Genomic DNA, 27,464 nt, shown 5'->3' on the forward strand with positions numbered 1-27,464 from the left:
CTCCAACTCTTCCAGAAGACCCAGAAATAATGGAGTGCCTTCACAGAAACCCCAGTGTCTTATTAAGAACTTCGAAGCAACCCAGAATCCTAGAGGTCGCGTCTGTGGTACATTCATTTTCTTGCATCCCCACACATGTTTCCAGTGGTCTCTTTGTCTGAAAAAATAAATCAAGGGAAAATAGCACAGACTCAGCAATGATCGTGTGCTGGGAACCTACCATCCTGGTTGCATCCCATGAGTTAACTCATTCAGTCCTTGCAACAGTCTTGTCCCCATTTTGCAGCTGAGAACATCAAGGCTCAAAGAGGTCACTACGCTTCCCTGGGGCACAAAGCACATCAGTTCCTTGAGTACATTTTGAACTCAGATCTCTCAAGTGCCAAAATCTTGGCCATGACATCACAGCTCCCACAGGCCTGCCACAAAAAAACTGATGACGTGTGAGGACCCTTTCACTCTTCCTCCATGAAAGGAGCAAATATCTGAGAGGCCGGAATGACTGTCAACGGCGTTGTCCTAGGGTGAACAGTTCTTCCTTTGAAATCGCCTTCTTCCCCTGGACAGAAGGGCGTTACCTCCCTTTAACTGAATTACCTTTTTAAAAACCCTCCTTCCAAATATGGTCACAATCTCAGGTCCTGGGGGTCACGACTTCAACATATGAAATTGGAGGGGCACGCTGTTGGCCCACAACAGATACCTTCTACAGAGCCCTTTTGCCCCCTGTGCTCAGCAATGGTTTATCCTTCTGGTCAGGGCCCTCTCTCAACCCTGCATCTCCCTGTCTGTTTCCACCCTCTCCCCCCTCACCACCCCCACTGAGGCAATCAAGGAAACATCTTGGCCTATCAAGCCAGGCCACAAGATGGCGGACTGTAGGCTCTTTGTTCACTGGCTTCATGGACCCACCTGTGTGGGTCCATTCCTAGGGCACACCACCCCAAGTAGAAGTACCTCAAACGTCCACACAGAGGGCGAGTCAAGGCCCTCTTTGTGGCTGTGTCATCGGGCAGGCAAAGGCATGCTTTGACAGAGCAGAACAGAGATGTCATCACAGAGTCCGCCTGGGAATCCTGAAGCTGGGCCATTAGCTGATGGCTGACTGAATCGCCCCTCCTGACCGGATGTTCCGGGCCCACAGGTACAGGCCAAAGCTTGCAGGTTGAGCCTCCTGGCCCGATCCACGTGGGGTGACCAGCATGGGTGGTTCAGTGGTAGAATTCTCGCCTGCCACATGGGGTGACCAAGCAATAGGCTTCAGCTCTCCCCCTCCAGACCCAGGCACCCTGAGGGCTGAAGGAAGGAGCATGTTAGCACACCCTATGAGCCAGCAGCTTTCCTGGGCCCTCCCTCATGCAGTCCTTACGGCAACCCCATCTTTAAAAAGCAGCTCAGCGAAGCCAAGTCACAAAGCTTGGAGGCTGATTGAGCGAGATTCAAATCCGAGTCTGTCTGCCTCCAATGTCGGTCCTCTGCTTACTCCACCTTCCTTGAAGAATCCTCATCCCTGATCTCCAAGCAGCGTGGAAGAGCACAAGGGGCCCCAGAAGTCTGGAGCACGAATGTCGCTGTCTGCAGGATAAAGACAGATTCCGAAAACCGTAGGCGAGAGAGTTTGGTCACTGGGTTTGAGGAAAATTCACTCCGAGGTTTCTCTGTTTTCCAGCAGCTTCTGTCTCACAAGAAGCCGACCCCTGGCCACCCCCGAGACAAGGGACCTCAGGGACGGCCACCGTACTTGGAAAGGAGGGCAGGAGACACTGCGCGAACTAGCAGAGAAGCAAGGTGTCTTCCACCGGCCCCCCCACCTCTGCCCTCCTCACCCCGACGTTTCTGCCACGGAGCAGCCTGCGCGCCCTGCAAGATCGGAGCATTTCGCTTTTCTGCCTAAATTCTCAGTTAGCCTCACACTGTTGTACAGGATAAAAGCCAAACTCCTCACCATGCCCTCCAAGGTCCCTCCCTGTTTCCTAAGACCCAATCCCTGCCTCGTCCCTCTCCGTCCTTTCTCTACATACAGGCGTCTGAGGGCGGGACTGTTGCTAGTACAGAGAAGGCTGGGGGGATCCAGTGGAAGAGCCGAGTGTGTGAGCCCCTGGTTTAACCATTCTCCAGGAGGTGACACGGGGCTGGGAGTCCTCCTGCGTCTCAGCCCTTCCCTAGATCCTTGGAGTGGTCCCCACCCTGCCCGCCCACAGATGGAGAGAGACGGGGAGGAAAGTGGTGAGCCCAGGACAGAAAGGAAACGGGGGGTTGGGAGACACAGGGCAGGTGCAGGCCAGGCTCGGGAGTCTCCCATCAACACCCAACTCTCTGAAGTTCACCAAAAGCAGCCGCAACATGTCACCTGGATAGACGCTTATCTTTCTCTTCAGGTCTCTGGCCCATTTTCTCTGCATCTTTCTTTGCATCCCTCCCGTGCAAAACTGGTCTTATCTGGGAATCAAGGTGGGGAGGGTAGGGAGGAGACAGTGGCATCATTTTCTTGGAGGGCAACGTGTGAACTAAGTCCCCACTGGCCGGTCCGCACGCCGTCCTCATGGCCGCCAAACCAGGGGCTGCAGACCGTGTCCCCAGACTGGCCAAGGCAGCAGAGACACAGGCTCTGCCTCCCCGGGAGGAGTGTCCGTTTTCTCTGAAGGGGCTCGGGAGCTTGGCTGCCACCCCTGCACGTGCCGGCAGCCGGGGAGCGGGGAGAGGACGGACTGAAATCTCACTTGCTCAGAAAGAGCACATTCAGCAACTGTGGCGGCTCCCAGAGACACAGATCTGCTCCGGCTTGATTTCTCTCAGCCTTTGTCTCCGTGCAAAGAGCAAGAGCTATTACGCCCTGTCCTGCGGCCAAGGACTCACCCTGTCTGGCATGGGTGAAATGCTACCCTGGCCTCCAGGGTCGCCAGATGCGTCCTTCCCCCACACTTGAATTGCTGGGACCCTCACCACCCTGCCCCAGGACAAAGGAAACAGACCTTGTCCTGGCCATCGAGTTCCGAGAACTCGGTCCCTTCCAGAAAGTAGGCAAGGTTTGGACCCCATGGGGAAGGCTGAATCAGGGGCCAAGGAGTTCCAGAGAGTGAAGCCATCCTCACCCCTCCCCACCTCCACAGAGGGCCTGGGCTTTGAGAAGGGCTGAGGGAGCCTTTAAACCTCTGGCTTCTCTGGGTTCCTTCTTCTCAACTCCGGGAGCCCCAGGGAAGTATGAGCAGCTGCTGAGAAGGAGGGAGTGGGTTGCCTTAAGGTGGGAGGCCCAGTCTCCAAACGAGGGATTCTTGTGCCAGTCTTAGGAAGGCAAGACTCCGGTCAGAGCTGACCCAGAAACTCCTGGACCCTGCCAGGCTTGGCTGGGACCCCGAGGCTTCATGAAAGGGGGTGAGAAAGAGGGAGACAGGCAGGAGATGCCGCTGGACACCATCTATCCACAGCTGGTCTCCTGCCCCCCAGGGCTCCATCTCAGCCCGGGGCTGGCCTTCTGCTTCCCACTGTTGGGCTCCCTGAATAGCGCACCTGATGCGTCCATCTCCCATATGCCCTGGCCACTCCACGCTCCCGTATTCTGCCCTCCCGCCTCACCTCAGTGTCCTGCCCCACAGCTCCCGGGGGGGCCAAGACGGCCTCGTTTTTATACCCCCAGGGCAAGGATCCACAGGATCCGTCTGTTTTTCCTTCACTTGTTCCTTAGACAAACCCTACCGGCACATTTAATTTGCACACAGGGCTGTGCTCGGCTCCGGAGGTGAAAACTGACCAGCACCCCCTCTCTGCCCTCCACAAACTCGTAAACTCCTAGAGAAAGGAGATCAGGATTAAAGTGATGACAGTGAGATGGTAGCGTTCAACATTTTTAAGCACCTACTATGAGCCAGTATATATGAAATATATACTACGACATCAAGAATACATATGACCCAGTCCCTAAAAGGGAAAAAGCAGCATCCACACACAATGTCTCAGTCTGCTGCAAGTTCATCCTGGCTGAGAACCTGCGGTAGGGTCTCCCATCCCCAAGAAGGGCAGGCCAGGAGCACCAGGGAACAAATGCCTCTCCCACCCAGACCAGTTTTCAGCTAACAGCCCCGGTTTTCTCCCTTTCCTTGGCGGCGGGGCCCCTTGGAGCTGTGTTCCCTGTGCTCTCCTAAAGGCTCCCACAGGGCTGTGTCCCAGTTGCCCAAAGCAACAACCTGTTCATCAAGGCCGGCTATACAGGCTGGCTTCCCTTCCCTAGTTCACACACCCCTCCCCGCCAGTGCTTCCTGGGACCACCTCCCAAGGCAAACCCTCACAGCCAAATCCTGATCTCAGGGGCGGCTTTGGGACGACTCTGGCCTCAAGCATCATGCAAAGCCTTCCCCACATCCTGGTCTCCACTTGCAACTTCCCACTTGACCTCCTGGAAGCCCTCTGCCCACTGCTGCCCAAGCTGGCTGCAGTGTCCTTCTCCAGCATGCCAGGGGCCCTGCCTCTCACCGTGGCCCCTCATGCTCTGACTCCAGCCTGGGACCTCCATCCCCATCCCTCCCCAAGCCACTCCCAGATGCTAGCTCTAAAGAATTCTTTGATTTCCTCCGAGAAAAATTTGAGTTCTGTGACTTCTAGGAAGCCACTCCAGCCACAGCAGCTGGAGTTGTAATGCAGGTGTGTGTCCATATGGGCACATGCCCTGCTTCAACCAAACCTTTTTTTTTTTTTTAAAGATTTTATTTATTTATTTATTTGACAGAGATCACAAGTAGGCAGAGAGAGGGGGAAGCAGGCTCCCTGCTGAGGGGCTCGATCCCAGGACCCCGAGATTCTGACCTGAGCCAGAGGCAGAGGCTTTAACCCACTGAGCCACCCAGGCGCCCCAACCAAACCCTTGAACCCTCCTAAAGCACAAAGCATAGGGTGGGGGACCAAAAGTACTGAGAAACAGACGATTTCTTTACCTCTGAAATCTTTTCATGAGTTAGAGAAAAGGATAGATGTAGGAGACTGACAGAAGAGGAAGGAGCCCCCAAGGGCTCAGTTAGAAGCCTGGGAGGGGGGAGGGGGAAAGGGGGGGGAGGGGAGGGGAGGAAGGAGAACAAAAGAGAAGAGAGAAGAGGAGGAGGAGCAGAAAAAACAGGAGGAAGAGGAGGAAGTGGGGTGCACCCAGCCTGAAAGGAGTGGCCACTGGGGAGAAAACAAATTATTCTAATTTTTTTTTTCTGTTTTCAGTTTCGTGTCCTGTGAGGCCAACCTCTCTTTGTTTTGGGTTTTTTTTTTTTTCAGGCTTCCATAAAAGGATCCCTGTTATTTGTGGATATCAGCAACGCCACGGCCACCACCCAACGGGTTATCTTTAGGCAACACCACATCTTACAAAATCTTAAAGTGAAAGTTCAAATCTCTATTTCAACCCAAAGACAGAGACCACCGCTCCCCGCCCCCCACCCCGAGGTCCTTTCCTCAGCCTCTGATGACGTAACTGTCCAGCTGTCGGAAGAGGACAGGGCAGTGACCATCCCGGGCTCCCGCCCTCCCGGCCCCGTGGTCCCAACCCTCTCCCTCCTCACCCAAGCCTGACAACCCACCCTAATGCATTGACCGTGGCCTTTGCTGGAGGGGCTAAATATAAAACTTTGCTGTGCTCCTCTTGTCAAAGTTAAAAGCCTTTCATGTCTGTGTTAATGTTTTTTCTGTCTGCTGGCTCCGGTGACAGATGCGGCATCGTGGGCTGAGTAACTGGGAGAGTGAATGGCTGGCAGGGGCCGCGGAGGTAGGGGTAATTTATCTCAGAGAGTTTAAGCAGAACGACGTGGCTGGGAACAGGAGGGGGCGAGGCTGTCACCTGATTACTAATTCCAAGATTTCTCCTCGGAGAGGGAGAAGGAGTGAGCGAGGCTGAAGGGAACAAAAAGCAAATCAATAAACAGGTTAGCGTCTGCGTCATTATTAACTCCCGGCCTGTCAGCACCCCATTGAAGCGATCGCTCGAGGCGGCCTCGGATTTAATGGTCAGTGCGATAGATTTACTGTAAATGTTATCAGAGGCAGGGGCGGGGGCAGGGGGCGCGAGGAGGCCTTCATTGACAAATCATTGAATTGCGCCGGGATGCACAGAGCCATTTCTGACCATGAATATATAACCCAGAGCTTAGGTCCTGGGTGGCAGTTCCTCTCTCCGATTTCAATCCTGCCACACCCTCCTTTCCTTGAATCCTTCACTTCTGGAATGTTCCAGCAGCCAGGTGTCCCCTAAATCTTTCCAAGGGCCTCTTGATCTGGCCCTTGGAAAACCTGGGAAGGCCAGGCAGCAGGTCTGCACCAGAAGCCTCTGAGATCCAAGGACAGTCAGAAAGCCAGGAAGGGGTGCAGGCTCCAGAAAGGGGGCGAAGGTCTGAGGCTACATTCAGGCAGGTGGGAGACCTCTGAAAGGTCAGTCCTAAAGGAGGCGTTCCCTGAGCTCAGGGTCTAAGGGCTGGGATGCCTTCTTTTGCCCTTCCAATCACTCACCAGTCTCTGCTGCCTCTGATCCTCCCACCTCCTGTACCTACTAACAACAAATGCTTTACACCCCAAGATTGGTGGGAGAACTTTTGACTGGTCCATTCATCAGAATGTAGGTTGCTGGCCTACTCTATTGCCAGGAGCCTTGGCAGAACAGAAATCCAGGAGCAGGGAGAAACAGTGGCCAGAGAGCACAGTAAGGCAACCTGCTATTTTCAAGAGCAGGGCTGCTGTGTACAGTCATTTAGGTTGTACACTGCACAAGTCTAGGAGACATCATTCACGTCATAATCTGAGTATAAGGCAATCTCTGGAATTGTACAGATGCAAACTTTACAGGCACATGAAGCAGTCCTACAAAGAGGCAATGCCAATACTGATAGTGGAGGGTAACAGCCACCCACAGATCTGAACACTGAGAACCTTTCCAATAGATTCCAACTAGAATCAGAAGGGACAAACTAGGCTGCCAGGCAGGGGTTGTCTAAACAATTGGAAGGGTTTTAAAAGACCTTAGGAACTTGGGCCATTGAGAAGAAGAGTGTTTTTGCTGACACTTGCAAGAGGAAAAGACTGTGAGAACAGTCACCTCAGGGAATGCAGCCTTCCTGTTAGCCATGCTGACCATATTCTTTCAAACCAAGCATGGAAACTCAAGGTCTAGCAAAGAGATTTTGCTCTACGGCTGGAGACAAAAAGCTTAGATGCTAAAAGGTTTCCCCTGTCAGGCACGGAGACTCTTCCTGAGGTGAGAAGCAGAACATTTGGCATCTCGCTTGGATTCCCAAAAGTAACCCAGAGAGATGGAGTCAAGGAGGCAAGCTCAGACCCCTGTTTCCCTCCACATCACCACCCCCCACCCCACGCCACCCAGACCTGCAGCAGATAAGGCCTGTCTCAGCGTGGGTTCCCTTAAACGGGGTCCCTAAGTCCAGGACTTGGAAAGAGGTCATTTGCCAGGGAGGTAAACCGAGAAGCAGGCCAATCAGGTTCCTTCAGTCCTTTATATCAGAGAGAGCTCTCGGGCATGGAGAAAGAGACATGAGGCTTAAGAGACCAAGGAAATTGGTTGCAGTTGCAGGTGGGCTCCAGTGGTCCCGAAGATGTGGGACAAGACCTCAATGGCATCTTCTATAGGATCCAACCTCAGCTGCCACCAGGACTGCCCAACTCCCTACCCCCATTCCTCTCATAGAAAAACCAGTGCCTTAGAACACCACTGCTCTGTTCAGAAGCCCTGGCTGCCATCTCCCAAGGAGAGAGCCAGGAGCATCCAGAATTATCACTGATTATTCCTTGAGGACTTGCCACCAAGCTTACGCCAAGGAGGATCTTTTGTGCAGGACTGTCCCACAGTGGCAGGTTTGGGGATTATTTCGTTGAGGCTAGGCCACCTCCCACGCTTCCTGGGGTTACCCTGAAGTCTGGTCTTTATTTTGCTCCAGGACATTCTTGGGGGCTGGCCGAGAAGACAAACCCCTAATTGTGTATGCAGAGCTTTACCCCATGGCACCATTCCCGTTTCACAGCTATCTCAAGAGCTCAGCCACAGAATCCAGGTTTTCCTAAAACATCGAGGTGATTTTTGACAGATCACATCCCGGGAGTTTTCATCCGGAAACTGGGGGCCTCCTCAAGCTTCCCCTGGGATGAAAGTCACCTGCAGGGCTGGACGGAGGGTGGCTACCCCCGGGGATGGCTATCGCCCCAGACCTATCCCTCCAGGCCTAGCAGGTTGGGGGCTTTCTTCTGTTGCTCCTCTCCCAGTGGCCCCACTTTCCCTACTGAGCATCTCAGCCCTTCCCTCCTTGTAACCAATTCCCTACTTAAATTCTCTAAAGGGATTTTGAACCAGAGTGTCGGAAATTGTTAATGTGATTTTTATTCTTCTGTCTGGTGCCTGACTGACGTGCGGGCTCCGTCTACATTTCCTACCCCTCTCCTTGCTTTAGTTATTCTCTTCAGAATGATCACTGTCCAACAAACGATACACTTTTCTCTCATTCACGGTCTGTCTCCCTGACTAAAACAAGAGCTAGGAGTTCCTCTCTTTACTCACTGCTACTCTCTAGGGCGCCACACGGTCCCTGGCACAGAGAAGGTGCTCAGGAAATAACGTGCAGAAGTTGCTGGCCACTCCATGGGGGACCCAGACAGGAGCCTGCTGCCTCCGTGCAGACCCCGAGCTGCCCAACCCAGAAGCCCCTCTGTCTCCAGCCGGGATCTGAAGCCCCGGGCTGCCCACCACTTGCCCCTGACAGGGCCTTCTGTGTGTTTGCCCAGTGAGGCTGGGGGGAGACCGGCACAAAGCAGGGGCTGGCCGGGGACAGCCACAGCCTTCACAACCTTGCCCTGGGGGAGACACACAGACAGAGAACAGCAGGACAGGTGAGGTCTGTGAGAGGGAAACTGGGGCCTCTGAGCTGTTTCCACATCTGAGGCGTTCAGTGTGCCCACGGGTATACACACACCTGTGGACTTGCTCACACACACATGGACACACACATCTCTTCACCCACACAGGAACCCATCAGACTTTTCTGTCCCTACCCACCTACATGCCCTTCCCTCATTAGCTGAGTTGAGCTGAGCCTCGCCCAGCACACTGGGCTTCCCCCGACTGGAAGCCTGGAACCTCCCCGCCCTCGTCTCCTCCAAGAGCGTGTACTCTCCGGCCCTTCCCAACACCCACCTGTCTGCCCAAGGAGGTGGCTGTCAGGAGGTGGAGACCCCAGAAATGAGCCTGTCCTCTCTCCCAGCAGACCAGAAGTTTCCGTGGGGAGGGGTGAAGGACAAGGAGGAAACACCTCTGCGTGTCCTGAGACTGAGGGAGAGCCCCTTGGAGGCAGGAATGAGAACCTCACCCTCCTTTAGATTTCAGGGTTCTGTCCCTGAGGATTAATGTAGACCTTCTGGAAGAGGGAGTGGGGGTGATGGTGTTTGTGGGGAGGTGTCTATGGGCTGTGTGTGTGGCGTGTGACATGTGTTCACATGTGCTTGTGTGGTGTGTGTGATGTGTGGTGTGTGTGTGTTAATGGTGTGAGGGGGTGTAGTGGACATCATATGTGTATTCATATGTGCGCTATGTTCCAGCGTGGTATGTGTGATTTGTGTGTGTGCATGACACATGTATGGTTTTTATGTCTGCCGTGTGCATTTCTGGGGGTTGTGTGTATGTTTGTATGGCATATGTATCTGTGTGTTCACGTGTTCAACTGTGTGGTATGTATGTCCAGTGTGTGTGTGTGTGTGTGTGTGTGTGTGTGGCTTGTGTACATGTTCTGTGTTGTGTGTGGTGTGTAATACAGCATGTATCTATGTGTTTGTGTATGGGACCTATGCCTGATGTGTGCGTTGGTGGGCTCCGTGTGTGGTATGTGTGGCAAAAGTGTCTGCGTGTCTTGGTATGTCTGGTATGTGTGACCCGTATATGTGTGTTTGGTCTGCCCACAGAACTACACGCTGTGCCCACACGCTGAGGACAGAAGCAGGGCTCCAGCACCCCACACTGTCCAGGGGAGTGGGCCCATCCAAGGCCGTCACTGCGGGCAGACACTGGCAGGCAAGTGTTCCCTGGAACACAGACCTCAGTCTGAGGGAAGGGGTGGGCCCTACAGACAGAGGGTGGGGGAAGTTAGGCAGGGGGCTTGGGAGAAAACAGTCTCTGAAGAGCGACAAGCGCAAGCAGGTCCATGGGGACCCCAACCCAGAGGCGCTTCTCCAGGCCTTTCCTGGGCTCTGGACGCACCGCACCTCAGCAACCGTCTCAGGCCCCCGCCTCACCAGAGCCCCATGGGAAGCCTGGCCCTGAGGCGGCAAGCAGGCAGTGCATCCCAGGCTTGAACTAGCCCGAAGGCAGGGGAGGGGAGCAGGGGGGAGGAGGAAGCCTGCCCACCACCCCCTCTGTTGGCACCTGGGCCCGAGCCTCCTTTTGGGGGAGGCCCTGCAGAGCAGGAGGGGCAGGGAAGGAGCTGTGGCGAACGGAGGAGTGGGGTGCAAGGTCCTGTCAGACCCTGGTCCTGGCTGGCATCTGGAGACAGGCAGTGGCCTCCGAGGGACGGTGAGCTGGACGGGAGTGCCAGCAGGGCAGGACAAGGTGACCTCCCCCAGCTGGCACTGGGCTCCTCATGAGCCCGTCACCCCCGCCAGGTTCCCAGCCCGAGCACGGCGGCGGCAGAGCCTGGCCGTCCATGGGGGATGTGCCAAACAATTACTTTCCTTATTGAATATCTGATTAATTATTCAGGAGCCACATCAATTATTCATATCTCATTTAAGCGAGGGGGGAAAAGCCACTGCCCCTTGACAGAAGTTTCTCAGCGCCTCCCAAGGCCCTGGGGACTGAGTCATCAGTGGGAGAGATGGTCACAGCAGGAATGCGGCACTGCCACGCATGGCAGGCTCTGTAAGCTTCCTTTGGCACATGTGGCCACTCAGGCACCCACACACCTGGTCATGCTGTCACACACACACGCACACACACACACACACACGCTGAGCCCCCACCAGGTGCTAGCCAGGTACAGCAGTACAGTGTGGAGACGGCTGCGTAAATGCTTCGACATCCTTCCAATGCCATGGAAGGGGAGAGAAGTATGTGCTCTCGGAGGAAGAAGCCAGTTCCTCCGTCCTCCAGGGCAAGATCCAGCAAGGAAATGACATTTGAGTTCAGATTTGAAAGAGGACAGGGCAGGTTGGTACAGCGGTGTGAACAGCATGTGGGGCTGGGGACAGTGGGCGACACAGGAGAGAGACAGAGGAGAGGACGGAGACCCGTGAGCAGAGACCGGATGACCCAGAGCCTGGAGTTTGACCAGTGGGGAGCCACTGCAAGTGCAGGGTGCCCAGAGGGACGCCCACTGGGGGCGAGGGCCCCATTCCAGCCACTGGTTCACCCACTCCCCCCATTCTGTCCAAGGGTGCCCACTGGCAAGGGGTACATCCTGGGGTCATCTCAGCTGGGGCTAGGAGCCATGAGGCTTTTGAAAGTGGCTGAAGCTTTGCCACTTACCTCTCCAAGGTTCCCCAATGGAAGCAGGGAGCGAAGTGGGGAGGGGCTCCAGAGAATCTTGGACTTTCAGTGCGGGGAGTGAGATTTACAGGTACTTTTGGCAGATGGAGAAAGGGAGGCCCAGAGAGGGGAGCCAGCAGCGGGCTCAGGAGAGGCAGTGCGGGCTGCAGGGGACGGGGCCTGTGGCTGCCTGTCCCACTTCAAACCCCGGGAGTTCAGAAGGCTGGGAGCCGGGGACAGGCACAGGCGGCCTCTCCACTCTGTCTTCCACCTCCTTTGTCTATCCATCACTCACGTGGTCTCTGCATGTGTGTCTTTCTCCTTCTGCCTCTGTCTGTCTGGCTCCACACTGCCCCCATCTCACTCCCTCCCCCCCCCCCCCCCATCCCCTCTCTTGCTCTCTCTCTTCCCCTCTTCCTGTCACCCCACTATTCTGTCCCTCCCTCTCTCTCTACCCACCACCCATCTGTGCCTTTCAGTTTCTCAGGTCTTTGTCGCTCTCCCACTCCCAACTCGCTTCTTTTCCCAGACTTGTCTTTCTCCCCACCCCCTCCTCGCCCCTCACCTTCTTCTTTCTCCCCATCCCCAGGTGCATCCACGCCTGGGACCCAGCCCCTCAGCCTGACCAGACCCCGGTGCCCCACACCCCACTAATCAAATCTGTGACCTGATTCAATTACACCCAGCAAAAACCCAGACGTGTAACCTTGTTAATATCACGTTTATTAGAGGGAGGGGAGGAGAAAATTAAGATAGACTTCGTGTTGCTGCTAATTAGAAAAATTGAGACTTTACATCTGCGTAGCGCTAAGCAACATGTGGTGGTAACAGATGTGGGCTCATTACACAGCTGCACGGGGCGGGGGGCGTGCAGAAAACGTGCCCAAGCCAGCCTCGCTCCTGAGCAGCAGCCCCCTCCATGGAGCGACCCCCACCCCCGGCAGGATGACACCTTCAGAAGCGAGATGGCCAGGACCTGGAAGAGGAGGCTGTTTAGTCCAGCAACTAAGACCCCCAGCCTTAGAGTCAGATCAGAATTCAGACTCTCGCTCTATTACGTGTGAGCTGTGTGACCTTGGGCAAGCCCTTAACTTCTCTTGTGCCTTGGGTTAGTAATTTACACAGATACCCTCAGTGCCAGCTTCACAGACCTATGGGAGGATGAGATGAAATAAGGTGAGTTAAGTGCTGCGCATGGGATCTGCACATGCTTGGACCTCCCGTGCTGGTTGTGGGCAGGGGGACAACCAAGTATCATAGCTCCCCAGCATGAGACATGTCCACCCCTTTGCTCGTGCCTCCACACCCTACCCCTGACAAAGCCCAGTAAGAGCCAGGCCTCAACGCACCAGTCCCTGGGGACTTTGTGGGTCCAAAATGACCCCACTGCAGAACTCTTTAAGCTTGGGTGTGAGACTTGCAAAGGAACCATGGAGGAAGGGGAGGAGGCACTGAAAAGCCTACTTAGGGGGCCAGTAGAGGGAAGAGGGTGAGGCCAGAGATTGTGGGTGGACAGGATTATCAGGTTTAGCATTTAAATAAATAAATAAATAAATAAATAAATATACCAAGGATACCCAGTTAGATTTGGATTTCATATTGATAATAAGTCATTAAGCATAAGTATGTTCCATGCAACCTTTGGGATATACTTATGCCAAGCAATGATTGTTTCATTGTTTATCTGAAATCCAAATTTGAGCATCCTTGATCTTATTTGGTGACCCTAGATGGAGAGTCAGAACAAGCTGGAACTGGAAGAGGGTCCAGGGCTCCCCTGATCCCACTAGACACAGATAACCAGCCACGGAAGGGGTGGGGCTGGGGATGAGGAGAGGCTAGGAAGCTTCCCCTCCCTGTGCCACCCTAGGAGCTGAGTGCAGGTCTACCCCACCCTGCATGCTTCTGTCAGAGCTGTGTGGAAAGGGATTCTGGCCCCAGATCCCTTCAGGTGGTTGGGCCCTGGAAGTGGGGGGAGCCCACCTTCTACCAACAAGACAACCCAGTCAGACCCATATGATAAGTGAGACAGGAAATCTCATGAAATGTTGCCCTTTTATCTCCCTCTGCACCCAGTCAGGGCACTCTCTTAGACCCTGGATCCCCTGATGGGGCACCCCTATAAGCAGCTAGGAGCACAGGCACCAGAGGAGCTCTTTGGGGGCTCGCCACCCCATATTTGCAGGACTGCACAAAAGGGCTCATAAAACCAAAGGAAAATCCCTTCAGGGCCTCGTGAAATGTCCACAGATAAGGGGATTCAGGGCAAAACAAAGACTGGGCCACCTTCTCTCCAGACAGGGCCCTTGAGGCCTCCCCCTTTCTGGTCCACATGTGGGGTCAGACCAAAGGAACCAGGGATGCAGGGAGATGAAGCAGGGCTGACAAATACACTAGGCATTCTGGATCAGGTGGCAAGGTGGCGAGGCCCAGGGTGTCTGTGAGGTGGGACTGGGGACCAGCCTGGGCTAAGGTCTCCCCAGGGGCACCACCCCACAGCCAGCCTGGCTAGTCCTCACAACTCCAAAATGGAGAGCCTGTGACCTTCCCAGAGGTGAGCCCTGCACTGGGGCCAGGAGAGGCTGCAGAGGTTCACTTAGGACCCCGGAGTCAAGCACAGGGTTTCCCACAGGTGAGCACTCCCTGCCTGAGGGGCACTGTTCAAAACACTTAGCAAATAGCCACTCATTGACCTGCCATATGCTGGCTGCCCCCACGCACTGCCCCCATCCACTCTTCCACCTTTTCTGACATGCACAGCACCCCAGAAAGCTGATCTCTTCCTGCTGTGCCACATTTGCCTCCAGTCCTGGGGTCCTTTCTGACAGTGGGAGGCCCCTGGAGGAGGTGAGTGGTCCTGCTAGGGGTGCAGCCACGGCTATTGATCAGGGGAGACGAGGAGGAGGAGTTATGAGACTCCAGCTCTCGTGGCCTCTGGAGACACCTCTCTCTCCCTTGCCCCTCCAGCCTGGACAGGTTGGAGGGCTCCCTGTTTTCTGCTCTTGCTAACCCTAACCCCTATATTTCCTTAATCCTGCCCATGCTGTGTAGATTGTCCCTTCCTTCCAGACATCCCTTTGGGGAAGCCTCTGGAGTGTGCCCTTTCTGTCCCTCCAGGATCTTGACTGATCTAAGAGTCCCACTAAGCAGGTTACAATTATCACCCCCATTTCGAAGATAAGAAAACCGAGGCACAAAGATGTTAATAACTCGCCCAAGGGACACCAAGAGGTGACTAACCCTGATCACTGCAGGTCCAGTTCCTTCCCCCCATACCTCTTGGGACCCTCCACACACACACCTTGCTCCTGTCTCCCTCCTTCAATCCCTCCCTCACACCACACAGCTGGGCTTTCAGATGGGCCAAGTTCAGATTTTATCTGATCATTAAGTAAATGAGTCTTTGGTCTCGGGAACAGGAAGGCATGGAGAATTCCACTCCCAGAGCCTCATGAAGCCCAGGTCCCACACCTCAGAATTAGGATTACAAAACCTATAACCAAGTCCAACTCCATTCATGAAGACAGTTGTGGGGTAAGCCATGGCCGGGCATGTGGTGGGTTCCATTAGCCTACCAAACCAGTGCACATGATGGCCTACAAGAAAGAATTATCCCGTCCAAAATGGCAATAGTGCCAAGGGTGACAAACTTGGGTTTCCCGACTCAGAGAGGACCACAGAATCTCAAGGCTTTCAGAGAACATTGGTCCTACTGCAGATAAAGAAACTGAGGACACAAGAAGACCTCAAGTCACTGCCCAGTTAGATGTAGCCAGCATCCAAGTCCAAGTCAGTGTTTTTAGTTCTAAAGTCTAGCACAGCACTTTGCACTGTCCAAGGCAGATGCTTGCTGACTTGACCCAACCTCTTCACTTCTCCAAGAGGATTCTCAGTTGGTCCTCAGCTGTCTTTCCCTGCCAGAATGAGCTGAGATCTGGGACAGAAGGTCCTAAGGAATTCCTATACCTGGAAGATGCATCCAGAGAGCTTTCCTTTGGAGTTCTCCCCTTCCCACAAAGGCTCTTGTCAAGAACACCTGCCTGTGCACACACACACAGGCTTTCAGTCACACACACACACAATCTACAGCTGAACTGTGACCACAGGGTGGGTAGCTGCCAGATCGTCCATATTCCTATATTGGTCTCAAAAGGATCCCCCTGGAGAGCCCTGCTCTTATTCTGGCAGTGTTCCCAGTGGTCTTCAGAACTGTGCAGAGAGCCTTGCCAAGGGCAAACTTTGATCCTTTGAGGGGAGAAGTGATTTTAGAAAGAGCTCCTGGCCACATGTATTCAGCTATGCTCAGTGGGAGAACATACCAGACCCGGCCATCCAGAAGAGATTTCAGAGGGAGCTGTATATGGAGGTGAAGGTTTTGTGAAGCAGTGCTGGAGGTGACTGACGGGGAGCCAGGGCCTTCCCCATGGGTACATGATCCCATGCTGGAGGCAGGAGAACCAGGAATGGAAGGAGGATTTGGTTGGGCCATCATGACCTGGAAGGCCACAGGCAGAGTGAGCCAGAGGTCAGCCACAAAACCACACACCCAAGGAGAAGGCAGATCCATGGCTCTCATCTTCCACCCTTTGATCTCCTGACAGTGGCTACCATTGGCAAAACCCAATGGGAACCCTCCAAGCAAGTCCAGAAGTCAGCCTTTTGGGGCCCAGAGAAGGCCAGCAAAATGCACTAGGGAGAGAAGGAGGGTGAATGGAGAATCACAGGCACACTTGTCCCCTTTGACCAAAAGAGGGTCACTAACCCTAAACTCGACTTAATTAGCCCTTGCTCTCCCGAGACTCTAAATCCCAGCCACTCATTCCCATAACCATGCCTGTGCCACAGTCACACCAGACAACACAGAGGGGCCACAGTAAGGGGACATTAGCCAAAGACCCCTCGTCCTGTCCCACTCATCTCCACCTTCAGGATGAGTAAGGCATACCTCACCCATGAGCAAAGGATGTCTCCAAGCCGCCCCCACTGATGGCTTTATAACAGGGTCACCTGGACATCTTAAATCATGCTAATGAACCACAAGCGCCCCTTGTGGGGTGCTGGCAGGAGACCACACCATTGCAATGGCCAGAGGGGAGACCTTTTTATTTCTTTTCTCCAGAAATGACTCGATAAATGCTTTTAGCATCTTTTTTGAAATTTAAAAAAAAAAAGGAATGAAATGTAAGAAGCATATTAGCATTGCTCCCATTTTCAATTAGCCCAAATGATTGTGTTAAAAGCTATTAATAAAGCACTGTGAGTGGAGGCCACCGGTGGAAGGCTTCAGCAGGGAGCCCTTGGCGGCCCATAGTGGAGTCTTGTGCAGCTGCTGAAGACCCCTCCTCACCTTGCCCCAGAAGCCACAAGGACCGGCCACGTTCCTGCCATGCAGGGAAGGGTGGGGTGGTGGACTGGAAGCAGGTAAGATCTGAGAGGAAAGGCAAGGTTCTTTACACCCATCACGCCCGCTCACACCTGGGAAGAAAGGAGAGCCTGACTTGGAGTTAAACAACTAAATGTCTGGTTCCATCAGTTCCTATCAGGAAAAATGGCCACATGCGCCAAGCTCAGGTCATCATATGTGGTCAGGCCAGGGACATCCCAGGTTAGACACGGTTGTTTCCAACTCAACGGCCTGCTCAAACTCTCCTGTGCTGGCTGCAGCCCATTAGTGGCGGCTGCCTTGGTGTTCTATGCTGAGATGTGCTGAAAAGGATCCTTTTGTCCCTCACTGGGAAAAGTGACTTAGTTGAGTAGTGATATCTGCTCAGAAATTGGCACAGAGGCTGGTGATAGGTTTGCTGGGCAGCCACCAATCCTGTTGGGAGAGTGGCTACCCCTTGGGTCCACCCGCCGGCTAGAGGCACCTTCCATTCCAACCCTGCTCAAGGGAGCCAGACCCCTCATCCCTGGCTCCGCCCACCCTGGGCCTTACTTCTGGGCAGACAGTGCCCATGGCAGATAGGGGCCTGGACTTGGCATTTCTGCCCAGTGCCCAGCTGAGCACAAGTACTGGGTTCTGTTGTTCCCAGCCATGCTGGAACTAAGAGGAAGGAGGGGGGAGATGGAATCATTTTTTTTTTTTCCCCTGCCTGGGAGACTCTCAGTCCAGAATCAGAACTCACCCTTCTGGTCCCCACTGGTGTCACAGTCCTAGTCCCATCTCCCCTGGATTCGTGCAAGTCTTCCCTAGATTTGCCTGCCTCCAGCCTAACCCCACTGAGGGCTATCCTCTCACTATTCCAGAATATTCCACCAAGCATAGTTCTGACCATGTTTCCCTCCTGCTGATGATGCCTCCATGGTTCCCACTGCCTCCACATAAAGCTCACCTCCCAGCCTCACCCCTGCTCACCAGGTTGTCCAGCCATTCTGAACTCCCTGCCATTCTTTGACATTATCATGTGTGGTGGCACCTCCCGTCTGTGTGCTTGGAACTCCTTTTGCCTCCACCCTGATAGGTAGCTCCTGCTTCTGCACAGAAGTCCAACCCAAAGGTTACCTGCTCCCCAGTGCCCCCTTGGAATCTCCGAGGTAGTATAAAACTCTCGCACCTGGATTGTCACGGTCTGTTTACAGTCTCTCTCCCCTATGTGACTGTGGCTGATGACACAAACCACCATTCAATGCAGAAAGGCCCATAAATGCCCAGCGGGAGCCCAGAGGCAGGCCCCGCTCTGAGCCTCACCTCTATCATCTCCTAGTCGGTCTTCATCCCAGACTTGACAGCCAGCCAAGCAGGGCCCCAAATGAGAAAGGGATGCCAAAGGAACCCAAAAAGTCTAAGGGGAGGTTTCAGGGAGCTTCCAAACCAGGACCACATGGCCATGTCACATGCTGTCTTTAGGCTACCCCTTACAGAGGAGAAAGTCGCTCCTGCATTCCGAACTCTAACCCCACATCCCTCTCTCCACCCCTCACTCCACAATCAGACTGGATTCCAGAACCAAAGGAAGGTCTGGCTGTGGACCAAGGCCTGGGGACTAAGACAGACTTGGATGGCCAAGCAATGTGGCCCCCAGGGGACCCAGCTCCAGACGGACTAAAACACCATCCCTGGTCACTAATCGACTCCCACCCTCCCGCCCTGTGATTGATGGTGGGCAGACGCATCGAGCTCCCACATCTCCTCCTGTGGAGGATTTTTTTTTTTTTTTGTTAGGTTTTGCTAAAGCAACCTGCAAATTAATTTAATATCCTCCTTTGGTTGGGAGCTATGAGACGGGGCCTGAGGCTGATGATGCATGAACCATCGGTGGCAAGTATTTAATCTCTGGACAATGGATAGAGATGTTAGTGCATGCCACACTAAATTCTATTTACGCTGCCTATTAAGGGCAGTCAAGCTGAAGGGAATCGGTGCACATTACAGGCCCTAATGGGAGAGGAAGCTCCACAACAGTACATTAAAGGCGGAAAATGAATTAGGAGGGGACCGCGGAGGAGAAAACAGGCAGGCCAAGGGGCCGTCTGGAGATAACTCTTCTTGACAGCCCAGCACACATGCCCAGCCCCGCGGGTCAGATATCCCAGGGAGAGAAGCCCTAATGGTCCCCCCAAAGACTTTATCTGTGGGTTCCACTCCACCCAGGGCCCAGGGACATGGGAGCTATGGTCCTGCAGGTGAAGAAAGAAATGTTGGCATTATTTCAACCCACCAACATGGCCACCGTGCCCATTCCAAGTCGGCGCATCAGAAGACCTAAGGCATTCCCCATTCCTGTGGGCAAACCGCCAATTGCAATCCTTCCATATGGGGGATGAAGGAAGGGCAGGTCTGCGGACTCTTCCTGCTGCGGCAGCTGCTGCGGCTGCTGCTGTGACATTACTGGGCAGACTCTGAAGACCGCGGGTGATGTAGGAGAGAACGGAGTTACAGATACTTTGGATGAGCCCTGTGATCTTTTCAAGCCTCAATTCTCCATCGGGAGGCAGAGTCACAATAACATTCACCTTCTCAAGTAATGTGAGGGTTTGAGTCTTTCTCTCATGAGGTTAACTCAGTCCTCCCCTTGTTTGTCTGTCTGTCTGTCTTCCCTCCGTTGTCTTGTTTTCCCAGGACCCAGCATAGAGCTCTGCATGGAGAGGGGCATTAGGCAATGCTTGCACACTAAAGAAGGAATTTGCCCACGGTCACCCAGCAGGTGAGCGCCTCAGCCGGGATTAGCACCAGATCTGTCTGACCCCCATCACACCTCTCTTCACAACACCCCTCTTGGAAGCAGGTAACTCCTGGGGTACTTGGGAAAATCTGAGCAAATATTCTCCCTCCAAAGCCAAGCTGCAGAGTCTGGGGTCTGCAGGGGGTCCCAGCCTCCTGCTTCCTGCAAGGTGAGTGTGGAGAACAATTTAGAGGCTTAAATGCGAAGCCTCTCATAGAGGTGATGCCTGTAAGGGGCTAGTATTTCTGGGCTCACAAGTTAGGGAGGGAGGAAGAGCAAGATGGCCCAGGCTTCCTCAAACAGGATGAAATGTTAGGACAGCACCATCATGGGGAGATGTTCACGGTTAGCCAAGTTCTGCACCCAGAGCACTTACAAGATGCCTGGAAAGACATGGGGTCCTGGGAGAGGAATAGTGACAGCCTCTGGGAGCTGCCCAAACTACCAGAAATGGCTAGATAGGCATGGCCTTCAGGACAAGCCTTAGGGTAAGGCCCACCACATCTCTCCCCTACCCCTTGCCCTCTGTGTTCCAATAATACCAAATGACCTGGAGTTCCCAGCTTCCAGAATGCACTCTGACACCTCACACCATGCCTCTACACTTGTTCCCTTTGTTTGAAATATCCTTCCCAGGCGCCTGGGTGGCTCAGTGGGTTAAGCCTCTGCCTTCGGCTCGGGTTGTGGTCTCAGGGTCCTGGGATCGAGTCCCGTATCGGGCTCTCTGCTCAGCAGGGAGCCTGCTTCCCCCTATTTCTCTCTGCCTGACTCTATGCCTACTTGTGATCACCTCCCTCTCTGTGTCAAATAAATAAATAAAATCTTTAACAAAAAAATAAATAAATAATAAGAAAAGAAATACCCTTCCCTAAACCTCCCAAACTATTCCCACTTGTCCTTGAAGACTCAACCATCTCTTCCAAGTCTTCCATGAACCTCAGAAGCCAAGTCAGGTGCCCACCAATTTCTCTGCAATAGTGCCCTATGCCACCTGCTCATAGCACTTATTGTACTAGGTGATTATAATCAAGAACATACTTCTGCTTTGTTCTATATTCCCAGTTCTCACACAGGACAGGCACTTGGTAGGACACTGCAGGTAGTCATTGAGCTGAACAGAAGTGACACTGTTTCCAGTTGGCCATTCTGCACAAAAGTACTAGAGCCCTTGCCAGGAAGATGACATTCAGACAACACCATCAAGTGTAAAAGCATTGGGTTATATAGGCTTACATGGCACTGTCAACAGTTAACTATATTTGTCAAAAACTTTAAAAAAAAAAATTACTTACTAACTATTGGGAGAAAGCAGCCAAGGCAGTACTCAGGGGAACATGTGTAGTCTTGACTGCACCTATGAGAGAACAAGGAATGGGAATAAATTACCTTGAAGGATTTCTGGGTAAAATTATGACAGATTAAAAACACACATCCAGCTTCCACAACTTTATTGCTATTGCCTTTCCTATTCTCTCTGTCCTTGTGGGTTCTGCCTTTCAAGAAAATCCCTCTGTTTTGTTTCCCTGAGAGGTGGGGCCAGAATGAGCACAGCTGCTGGGACTCGGCAGCCCTGGGAAAGTGTTTTTCTCCAGCTTCAGGATAGCTGATCAACTGCCCCAGCTACTAGGCTCTGAATCAGTCACCACACTCACTCCCAGCTGTTGGCAGAGTACAGAAGAGATACTAAGTCAGGGGTATTCCTGCAAGACATGAGACTCCTCTGACAGTTTATTTAGCCTCAAGAACTGCCCCCAGTGGCTTTGCTGAAATTTTCTTGGCACTGCACATCATTCGACTGCTGTTTTGCTACCCATCCTTCCTTCCTTTCTCCCCTCTCCCCACAAGTGATTAAACATGCATCATGACTTGACAGGTCTCCCAGCCTCCTCCAGTTTCCTCGCCATTTCCCTCGTGGATGTCTTCCCTGAAAACTCTCTTGCATCTTTAATCTCATCTTGATGTCCACTTCTTGAAGGACCCAAAGTGAACATACCCAAGAAAACTGGATCCTAAGCCAACAGTGGGCAAAACTCAGAACCAACCTGATGCTCCTTGGAATTTCTGAAAGATTTAGGGACTGAAGGCATCAAGTACCACTATATGTGGGGAGTGAAAACTTTTTTTCACTAAAAGGAGATTCTGTAAAAAGCTTCGAGAACACCTGGCCAGGAATGCAAAATGGTGGGGCCAAGGGCAATGGTATGGAGGTGCCTCAAAGAATTAAACACAGAGCTACAATATGATCCAGAGATCCTGCTTCTTGGTATTCATCCAAAAGAATTGAAAGCAGGATCTCAAAGAGATAGTAGCATCCCATGTTCACTGCAATAGTGCTCATAGCAGCCAAGATACAGAAACAATCTAAATGTCTGTCAACAGATGAATGCATAAAGAAGATGTAGGATAGATATATAATGAAATATTATTCAGCCTTAAAAAGAGAAGGAAAGGGGCACCTGGGTGGCTCAGTAGGTTAAAGCCTCTGCTTTCAGCTCAGGTCATGATCCCAGAGTCCTGGGATCGAGCCCCACATGCTTCCCCCCCCCCTCTGCCTGCCTCTCTGCCTATTTGTGATCTCTGTCTGTCAAATAAATAAATAAAATCTTTTAAAAGAGAGAGAGAGAGAGAGAAGTAAATCTTGCAATATGTGACAACAAGGATTAACCTTAAGAACGTTATACTAAGTAAAATAAGCCAGTCGCTGAAGGACAAATTCTGTGCGATTCCATGTATATGAGGTATCTAAAATAGTGAAATTCAATGAAGCAAAGAATAGAACTAGAGTTACCAGGGACTGGAGGTGGAAGGGGAATGAGGAGTTGCTAATCAATGAGTATAAAATTTCGTTTATGTAAGATGAGTAAGCTTTAGAGATCCAGTGTAAAACACTGTGCCTATAGTCAGGTTGGGTCCAGTCCACAGTATCTCTCTCCTATTCCTTGCACTCTTCACTCCAATAACACTAAGCTACCCAGAGCTGAAAGCCAGAAGTTTGAGGAACAGGGGAGGTATGTGATGGGACTGACCTGACCATAGGCAAATGTTGAGATAACATACTGTACTGTACACTTAAAAATCTGTTAAGAGAGTAGATCCCATTGTCAAGTTTTCTTACCACAATAAAAATTTTAAAATTTAAAAGTGTCTGGAACACAGTAGTCATTGTATAAATGTTTGTTGAATAAATATAAATAAAATTGATTGAAAGTATTTTTAAGAAACAGAGTCCTAGATCTTCTTTGTACTCCTTCACAGAGAAGCCATTGTTTTTGTCCTATCTCAGCAGATGAGTGGATAGTTTTTTTCCAGAGATTATAAAACAAAAGAACTCTAGAATAAAGATGTCAGGCACGATTAAGAGCCAGGTTCCTGACCGAAATTAGGAGAATCAAGGGAACTTACACACTTGGGATATTGAGGTTTCCCCATGCTGTTCTCCCACTTGGCTCTCAGAACATTGACCACCAAAGCTTTGCTTCCAGGTAGGAAGGAGACTGAAAGGATCTTCTCTAGGAATCTAGCCATCCCAAAAAGAGATTGCTTAAAATGATGACTTCTGAGATTGCTCTACCAAATAAGTTACAGACCATCCAGTGGGAAAGCTTGGAGTCACCAAGGCCCACTCACACACCTGAAGTGTCCAATCAGCTGGTTAGTGTCCCCTTCTTCAGTGAGAATAGACCACCAATAGTCAACAGACATCTGAGAAAGTCCCCTGACATGGAAGATAGAGATCAAAGCAAATAAATGCAGGTCAAGAAACAAGTAGAAGAAAGCAGAAATTATGCTATCCAAAAAAAAAAAAAATATATATATATATATACACATATTATGTATGTATATGTATATGTATGTATACATATATATGTGTGTATATACATATATACACATACATTAAAATATATGTATGTATACATATATATGTGTGTATATATTTTGTGCATACATATATATGTGTGCATATGTACATATATGTATGTATATGTATACACAAAATATATACACACATATATATGTATACATACATATATTTTAATGTATGTATATTTTTTAAAGTTTCAATGTATATATTTTATGTATTTATATTTATATTTAATGTAATGTATACATTTAAATGTATATATTTTAATGTGTTTTAATGTAATATATTTTTAATATAAACATAAATATATATTATTTATATAAAGTATCCAGAATAGACAAATATAGAGACAAAAATAGATTAGTGATTGCCTAGGTCTGGGTATGGATGAGAGGTTTGTGGAGTGGTAAGTAAAGGAAACAGAGTTCCTTTCAGGGGTGATGAAAATTGATTGATTGTGCTGATGATTGCACAACTCTGTGATTATATTAAAAACCATTGAATTGTACATTTTAAATGGGCCAATTGTTTGGTATGTGAATTAAATCTCAATAAGGCTGTTATAAAAATATATGTACATATTATATATCATATTGTAAAATGTATTATATACATAGTATCTTAAGAGAAATTAGAAAAGAGATTATCTCAAACAAATGTAGAAAAATATAAAAAGGAATATTCCAAACGGTTAAAAAGGGAGCCTTAGAAATTTAAAATGAAAAAAAAAAAAAGAAAATTTAAAATGCAGTATATTTTAAATAAAAACATTCAGAAGACTAAGAATATAAAAGGAGGGTGTTCCCCAGAAAATAGAGCAAAAACATAAATTGGAAAATAGGACAGAAAAGAAGAGAAAATTAAAGAATATAAATTATGAGAATTCCAGAAAGAGAGAGCAGAGAAAATAAAGGAAGAAAGTTATCAAAATTATTTACGAGAATTTCTGAGAACTGAAGAATATGAATTTCCACTGAAAGGGTTCAGAAAAAGGATGAAAATAGTCTCATACCAGGCACATTATAGTGAAATGTTAGAAAATGTCAAGGCTTTGAATACAAAGAGAAGATCCTCTAAGTTTCCTGAGAGAAAAAAACAAAACAGGTTAAATAAAGGATCAGAAACTAGAAATGTTTCCAATGTCCCAACAACCAGAAGATGATGGAATAGTGTGTCTTAATTATCTATTGTGCATAAAATTTGGCAGCTTCAAACAATAGTAAACATTTATATCACATGGTTTCTGTAAATCAAGAATTCAGGAGTGGATTAGCTGGGTGGTTCCGGTTCAGGGTCTCTCATGAGGTTATAGTCAAAATGCTGGCCAGTATTGCAGCCATCTGAAGGTCTGACTGGGGCTGGAGGACCCACTTCTAAGATGCCTCAGTCACATGGCTCACAAGTTGCATTGGCTATTGGTGGGTGGTGTCAGTTTCTGTCACGTGAACATCTCCAAAAGGCTGCTCCTCATTACACAGCAGCGCACTTCCCCCAGAAAGAGTAATCCTAAGAGAGCAAGGCAGAAGCCACATATCATTATGGCCATAATTATTGGCTACACAGATCATTTCTATTAAATGTGTGAAGGGACTATACATGAATACCAAGAGATAAGAATTATCGTGGGCTATTTTGGAACCTGATTGCCAAAGACTGGCTTCAAAATTATGAAGGAAAATATTCTAAACACACAAATAAACAAAAATGTACTCTCAGCCAAATATTCAAGTGTGAGAATAAAATAAGGATATTTTGAGATATTTTCAGACATGAGAAGTCTTTAGTTGTTTAGACAAAAGAAAGTACTCCACCAAAATGGGTATGTAAGCCAAGAAAGAGGAAGATAAGATTCAGAAAACAGGAAATCCAACCCAGGAGTATGACACAATAGTTCATTTCCCCCTCTGTCAACCAGGCTTTGGGGCAAGAGAGACTGGGATTCATAGCACGGCTTGGCCACTTGCCTGTGTATTTGTGTGTTCTTGGGTTCAGGGAACCCTGTATATATACATATACAGAAAGGGAGACAGAGACAGAAAGATATTGAGAATATAAGTTTCTATGTGGAAAAAGATCAAATGAGAAAACATATATGAAATTATCTAGCATACAAGATGTTCTCCATAAATACCAGTTTTCTTTCTTTTTCCTTATCCAGTTGGGATAAATGAAAAAAGAGAAGAAGAGGAGGAAGGAAGGAAGGGGAAGAGGAAAATAGTGATGATGATTTTGGAGTGTAGGATATTGGCAATAATGATGATAAGCTAAGATTTTTAGCATATCGCCTCATGTAATCCTACAGAAACCCTATAAGACAGGTACTATTATTAGACCCGTTTTGCAAATGAGGAAACAGAGGCATAAGGAGTTTCATTGAGCCTTCCAATGACATAAAGGTCATTATAGAACCAGGATTGAACCCAAACAAACTTCAGACCCAGGAATATAACCACCTTTTAATGGTACACCTGACCATGTCATTGCCAGAATCTTGGAAACCCATCTTTGTAGCCTCCATGGAACCAACCACACACCACCGATGCACCCCACTGACTTCTGTCCCTCCTAGCAATTCCATTTTGAATTCATGCAATTCAACACACATGGGTTGGCCAGCACTATGCTGGGTGCTGGGAGTACTGAGTACTGCCCCAGAGAGTCATGGCCCCATGCCCCCAAAGAGGAGTCTGGCAATCAATATGTCACCACACACAGTGTAAGTGTGCAAATGCAGTCATGTCTGCATGCTCTCAGTCACCCGCAGGGGCCTACAATGACTGCAGGGGCCAGAGAAGCTGCTCCAAAATGATGAAGGGGCTTCTGAGGCTGGGATGAGCTGTGGGCCAAGCAAAGGTGGAGAGAGGTGATGGGGAGCATAGAAAGTGTTCCAGGTAGAAGGGCATCTTGTTCAAAGGTCTCATTTTTTTTTTGTAATTAAAGAAATCTGATTGGGTCCAAACACTGAAATAAAGAAGAAAGAAATTAGTCCCCAGATGTGCAATAGAGTCAGAAGAAGAGGGACCATGGGGCTAAACACTTTTACCTTTATCTAAAGAAGTTGAAAGCCACAGGAGAATTTAAGCAGGGAAATGACATGGTCAGGTGTACATTTTGGAAGATCATGAAGGCTACCATTAGGAGGAAGAACTGCAGGGCCAAAAGTGGCAGCAAGGAGACCCACAAGATGGTTGTCAGGGCCTGCCAGGATGGAGCAGGGCTGCTGGAGGGTCTGGAGAGATGTAGGTGAAGGCAACATGTAGAATGCTCTGGAGACACACTGTAGCCTCAGAAATGGAAGGGATGATAGAAATGAGGTCTTGGAGGAAGCCAAGTAAAGGAAGATGAAAGACAAGGATGGGCCTTTGTGGGGTGCTTGCCCTAAAATCCCCTTTGAGTGACTTATGGGTGTTATCTTTTTGCCAAACTGAGGCATTCCCATGAAATAATGAGCAGCAATGGGGGTGGGGGGGAGGAAAGTACACCCCCATGGTGAGGTTCATGCCCTTGAACACCCTCCCTACCCTCCCAGCCTCCCCACCCCCAGGGCCTATTCCTTCAAGGACAGCCTCTGTTGCAGCTGCCGGCAGCTCCCACCCACCAGCTGCAGCCCCACTGTTGGAAATTAAGCTGTAGTGTTTATGGGACTCAATTAACAAAATCACTCATCATCTCAGGAACTCACTGACTATCTGGACATGACAACATTTGAAATAAATTAGCCCAGGACCCAGTGAGGTCATTCTCATTCCAGTCTGGGGTCCTCACTTGCCCCACACCCCCTGGTCCACTTCTGGGGCCTCTCCTCCACCCCCAGCCCCCAGGAGCCCTTGCAATTAATAGCTAATTAACAAACAAAACAAACCTATCAGGTGGAACAGCAGAAAGACATTCTCAGCCCACAAAAGCAAGTAATTATTCGGTATGGGCACATCCAGAAAAAAAAAAAAATCACTTATGAGAT

The 27,464-nt window shown here is 50.3% G+C and overlaps 1 long non-coding RNA gene across 2 annotated transcripts in view; it reads right to left on the reverse strand.

Moving 5' to 3' along the window:
* Positions 1-877: 877 nt before the first annotated feature.
* The window catches only part of LOC132022757 (uncharacterized), an 85,644-nt gene continuing 59,057 nt past the window's right edge, over positions 878-27,464 (reverse strand). Inside the window, exons 3-4 of one of the 2 annotated variants that reach the window (XR_009405695.1) lie at positions 20,934-20,995; positions 878-1,296 (exon numbers count right to left, since the gene is read on the reverse strand). This is a non-coding gene — a long non-coding RNA (uncharacterized LOC132022757). Of the gene's footprint in view, positions 1,297-16,889; positions 16,955-20,933; positions 20,996-27,464 lie in introns of those variants that run through there. The other variant, XR_009405696.1, reaches the window with a different exon arrangement.

This window comes from Mustela nigripes, chromosome 7 (assembly GCF_022355385.1).
Source record: "Mustela nigripes isolate SB6536 chromosome 7, MUSNIG.SB6536, whole genome shotgun sequence".
Taxonomy (NCBI): domain Eukaryota; kingdom Metazoa; phylum Chordata; class Mammalia; order Carnivora; family Mustelidae; genus Mustela; species Mustela nigripes.